The following is a 6,000-nucleotide window of genomic DNA, read 5'->3' as shown; positions in this document are numbered from 1 at the left end:
GTTTTATGTCATATAAGTGTGTGTGTGTGCATAATTTATGTGTACCATATTTTAACAATTATATGAAGTAGATATTTTTGCACATTTTAATGTTTCTGAAATCAGGACATGTGTTACAATATGTGGCATTTTATAATCACGGGAGACAAGGTGGCCTGTGATTGTCATTGCATACAGATGAACAAACTTGGCCTTGGTTGTTCATATTGGTGCATGTCAAGTGAGTAATAAAAAGGGTTATACATGTTGGCACTTTTTAGAAGATTTTCTATTTAAGTAATCTCTACACCCAATGTGGGGCTTGAACTCATGACCCCAAGATCAAGAGTCTCATGCTTCACTGACGGAGCAAGCCAGGCACTCCAATGGTTGGCTTTAGACACTATTTTGAATGTCTTTGGAAAGATTACACTACAATTGACATTGAAATGAAAAGTTGTTGTGTACCTAGAAGGGCACAGAAACAGTAGTAAAATCTAGAGATGTTGTCAGTGAAGCAAATAGGTATTGTTGGAAAAATTATTGCAGTTCTATATTTTCTCAGCAAATAATAGTCAAGTCCTTTATATAGGTCATAAAAAGGAAGACACCCACAAGCAGACAAAGCTGTGCTGCATTTTATAATAAGATACTTAACAAAATGATTGCCCAGCACCCTCTAAGCCATGCAGTTGAAGACAGGAAAGATTGCCAAATTCCTTAGAATAGATGAAAGAAATTTCAAAGCAACAAGGGGTGGGTATGACAGATATATGTATCATATAGGATGACTATCAAGGAATAATGTTTGACCAACAACATTTTTTGCTTCAGTGTTCCTAAAATAATCATGTGTTTTACAATCAATAGAGTCTTAGAGTCTATGAAATATAATATATCAGAAATGACATGTAACTAGGTCACTAACAGCAGATGCTGGCATGGCCTGGAAAATATGTTTGGCATATTATAAAGCTTAGCAAATAACAGACACATACTGCCCCCAGAATATGCACTTCTTTTGTTCATTGTCCCCTCTTGTAAGCAATTCTAAAATTAGATGAAATAAATAAGGCAATTATTTTTGGTACAAGACAGCAGACCATGAAAGACTTTGATTATTCAGAGAAGAAACTCATATTTTTCCTGGCCTTGTGCCTAAGGGCACTTTCCAGACTTGAGCAGAAAAGTTGAGTCAAAGTTGAATCCAAGTCCAAGTTGAGTCCTTGGCACATGGTCTGCACAAGGGTCTTGCAGGATGGAGGAGTCATAGAATGGGCTTTGTGGTGGCTGGATGTCTGGGATCAGTAGAGCACGATGCCAAAGAGGAGAGACTGTGCAAGGGGAAGCAGTCTGAGCAATATATGTGCAAGGCAAGACTCTGCTGGCATGCAGAGAGCTAAAGAGATACAAGCAGTGGTGAAGAGCTGGGAAACATTGAGATTTCCATGTAGCCAGAGTTCAGAGATCTTACTGAGCACTTTGAGCATTCAGTCCAACCTCAGACCTTATTTTAGGAGTAAGGAACACATCGTAAATCGAGGGCCACATCTCTAGGACGTGGATACAACTGGGTGGCTTTAAAGCCTTAATCAAAGCCTGGCAAGTTCAAGAAGGTCCACCAGTAATTTAGCTACTCATCAGAGAAAAATCTAACCACTATTTAAAGGAAAACAGCATAGTCCAGACTTTCTACAACGTATCATCTACAATGTTCAGCATGTAATAAAAAATTATCACATATGAAAAGCGGGAAACTAAGACCCATAGTCAATAGAAGAGACATCAAATAGATAAGTAAGATACAGAAAACAGAAGAAAAAAAAATCCACCAGTAAAATTTGATTCTACGTCTTTAGTTGGTTTTAATTTGAGAACTTCTTCAATTTAGGGGGACTACTTATTTAAAATGTAGATCCAAATTCTTCTCCTTTTTCCCAGCTGTCAGGACTGTGGATGATTATTTCTTTCCAGGCGAATATTTCAGTTTCACTGTCTTCCTTATTTCATGACCTTGGGTGACTGGGAAGTTCCTTGAAATTAAAGTTGGTCACATTGTTTATGCTATTCATAATTTGAAGATGGTATCTGAGACTGTGTTCTGGCTTTAGGGAGTAATAAAATAATATTAGGCCACCTTATCATACCTTAATAAAATTACTGACTGTTGAGCCAGGCAGAAATATTTTGCTGGAGAAACAGTTGTTTTCAGTATTTCTCAGTTGAAGCACACATTTTCCAAGAGGGATAAATGAAATAAACCATGCAGGTAGGTGAAGGTGCCGATTTCTTAAACCTTCTTTTTAACTTTTATCAACTCAGTGCAACCTTCCTAATCACCCAAGACCATCATACATTTATCCTAGCTTTCCTTTTACTTATCTTTCAATGTATTATATGTGTTTTTAGATTAAGGTATTGTCTGTCCAGCTCCTGAGAGCAGGAACCAAGAGATGAATTATATCACATTAAATAAAAATAATGGAGTAATCTGAAAATGACTTTAAACTAAGAATTCTCAGGAGATGAAGAAATTGTTATAAAAATAAGAAATTATTGAACAAAAACAAAAAAAAAATGAAACAAGACCAGGTAGTTATCCTAAGAAATCAATTAGAACTCTTAGAAATAAAAACTATGGTCAATGAAATAAAATCTCAACAGACCAAACTCTAATATTAATCAATTTGAAGTAAGTCATAAAGGATGAAACTAGAAGTTAGCACAGAATGAGAAAAGAATAAAACACACACAGAAAGAAATTAGATTGAGGTGCCTGGGTGGCTCAGTGGGTTAAAGCCTCTGCCTTCATCTCAGGTTATGATCTCAGGGTCCTGGAATCGAGCCCCGCATTGGGCTCTCTGCTCAGCAGGGAGTCTGCTTCCTCCTCTCTCTCTCCCTGCCTGCCTCTCTGCCTACTTGTGATCTCTGTCTATCAAATAAATAAATAAATAAATAAAATCTTTTGAAAAAAGGAAGAAAGAAATTAGACTGAGAGTCTTTAACAAACATCTAAAAGGAGTTCCACAAAAACTGAGTTAGAAAGGAAAATAAAAGTTTATATTCTAAGAAAATGCTGGGAACTTTCTAGAACTGAAGAAAGGTTTAAGTCCTTGGAGTCATAGTACTCAAATCCATTTAGGATAAAGATAAATCCACATATAGACACTTTTGAGAAAACCTGAGAAACATTAGGGTAGGTAGAGAATCTTAGAAGAACAAAAATTACCCACTGAAGCCTCATTTCTTCAGAAATGTTTTGGCTATTCTAGAGTCTTTGCATTTCTGTATGAATTTTAGAATCAGCTTCTTAATTTCCACAAAAAAAACCTTCAGGGATTTTGATCAAACATGTGTTGAACCTATAGATCAATTTGAAGAGGATTGTCCAATCTATTGGTATGCCCTTGAGAGAAGAAGCTTGGAGGGATTAAAATACTTGCCCAGGATCATGTAACCAATATATGGTAGAGCTGGAACCAAGGAGGGGAGTGGCTTAATGGTAAAAGCAAGGATTTAGCAAAGCTGGACTTACTTTTGAATCACAGCAATACCACTAAAGTTTCCTTTTGTTTAGGTGGAAGAGCACTGAATAAGGGAGGGGGGAAAGAATCTCAAATTGTGGGCTTCTTGAGAACATAAACCTCAGGCACATAATAAAAGGCGATTACAGGTGCCCCTTCCTCTATTAATGTCTATTACTACATATCTAAGTCTTACAGGTCAAGGCCAAGAATGATGACATTTCATTCAACAATACAGTCCCCCTCTCAGAGCTATTTTCTTCTGTGAAGGTCAAGTTTATCTCTGCTCTGAATAAATTACAAGTTGGCATCATTATTTTCCTGTGAATGAGGAGGGGAGTCCAATGGCCTTTCCTCCTGCTGCAAAAGCAAGATAGCACAGGCAAAAGCAGGGCATTAGCCTTTCCACCAGAGCTGAAGACTCTCCTTTCCCCCCAGATGAATGAGAACCACAAAATTTCACAAGAGAGAAGACAAGCTCTGTGGCCTTCCAGGTGGAGAAGGCAGCCATCACAGAGGACAAGACAAGATAAAGGGACAGAGGTCAGACAGTAGCCTTCAGTATATGGATCCATCTGTGCCTGAGGAGACGCACCACTGGATTTCCAGGTGATAGTAATTAATAAATTCCAATTCTTTGTGGGCCCTTTTGAGCCAAGATTTTGTTACCTTCAATTAAACTGAACCTGACTTTTAAAAACTGTCCTGCCTTGTTTCCCCAGGTGAATGGAAGAAGAAATATTTTTTCTTGGAAATGGCAGCTCAGATGTGGACACATGTGTTAGTTCATCTTCTCTATTGTGCCTTGCCTCAGAGCTAAATGTGACTGGAGTCTTTGCTATAGAAGGCTCTAGAGTTGTTCTGAGATGCTCAGTGTTTCCACCATCTCTCTTCATTACTCCCTCAACTTAGGTCTCTTTCTCTTTAAAAACTGGCTGGAATGCTGCCGGCAAGGAAATGCCAGGTGAAGCCCAAAGCACCCCCAAAGCAACAAACATTCAGAATGGGCACGTCTTAGTCATGGCCTTGAGGAGGTATTGGTGGAAGTGGTGGTCCATATTCATAAAGACGAATGTCTTCTTCAGAATATTCATCTATGAAATGTCCATTGTATTAAGCAAGGTCTGCCCCTCCAGTGTCACAGAGCAGCCTACACACAGCTGAATGGCAAGCATGGCGGGCACAGGCTGTAATCAACTTAATTTCTCTGAGCCCCATTGACAGTGAAGTTGAGTGCATGATTATAGGGAACTAACAACTGACTAACACAGAAAGGCTTGCGTGAAGATTTTACCACAGTGGTTTCTAGCCCTGGGGACTGGAGGGACATGGTATCGACCAAAGGATCTAGCTTTGTAAATTAGTAAACCAAGGCTTCTGAAATTAAGCTGGATGTGGAAGAAGTTGAACTAGGAGCTAATAAGAATTTACTAAACAACTTTACTGAGATATACTTAATGTGCGATAAACCGCATATATTTAGCATGTATAATTTGATCACATTTGACATACGCATACAACCTTGAATCCATCACCACAGTCAAGATAAGGAACATTTCCAACTCTCCTGCAAGTTTCCTGGTGTCCCATTCCTCCTTCCCTTCTCATCCCCATCCGCAGGCAACCACTGATCTGTTTTTGTCACTACAAAGTTGTTTACATTTTCTGGAATTGCTAATAAGAATTTTAAAGTAGGCTGGAAAAAGTGTCTAGATAAGAGAGGGCTGCCTCCTCAAAAGAGGAGGGGAAAGCTTCCCTGAGCTACTCAAGTTGGGAGAGGAGACTGCCCGCAGCATAAGTTTCTAGAAATTTTCCTCTCACTGTCCCTTGAAAAACGAGCCATATGCTAGCCCATGGTGGCATGTGGTTTGGAAATTTTGCAATAGAAGTTAGCCAAGTAGAGCAAGGGTATTAGGTGGATGAGGTGGAGGATGAAGGTGGGCAAAGGAATGATCCGGGGCAATTCGTCTTAGCCGAGATAAGAACTAAACGAAGTTGAAACTGAAGCATAAGGAATGGAGTGCCAATGTCTGTAAACAGCAGCCAGTTAGTATCGGAAATGGTGAAATTGCTCCTTGGGGCATTTATCATTATTACTGATTTTTTTTAAAAAGAAAAATAAGATAAGTACTTACCTTTATGATCTGAGGTAGCTATGGTCCTGTTGAAAGGTAGAAGAATGGACTAAGAACATCCTAAATTCTCATCCAGGTCTGATTCAATCCTAAAATCTTCAAAAAAATATATATTATTTATGTATTTGAGGGAGGGAGAGAGAGAGAGTGGACATGCAGGGGTGAAGGACAGAAGCAGGTTCTCCACTGAACAAGGAGCCCGATGCAGGGTTCGATCCCAGGATCTTGGGATCACGACCTGAGCGAAGGCAGATGCTTAACCAACTGACCCACCCAGGCTCTTCCTCAATCATAAACTCTTAAACTGTTTTATAGAGACATATTTTGATGAGTAGTTACCAGGTGAACATTAAAAAAGTGTC

Source organism: Lontra canadensis, unplaced genomic scaffold (genome assembly GCF_010015895.1).
Source record: "Lontra canadensis isolate GAN:19392208 unplaced genomic scaffold, GSC_riverotter_1.0 scaffold20, whole genome shotgun sequence".
NCBI classification, from domain to species: domain Eukaryota; kingdom Metazoa; phylum Chordata; class Mammalia; order Carnivora; family Mustelidae; genus Lontra; species Lontra canadensis.
This window is presented reverse-complemented; position numbering follows the sequence as displayed.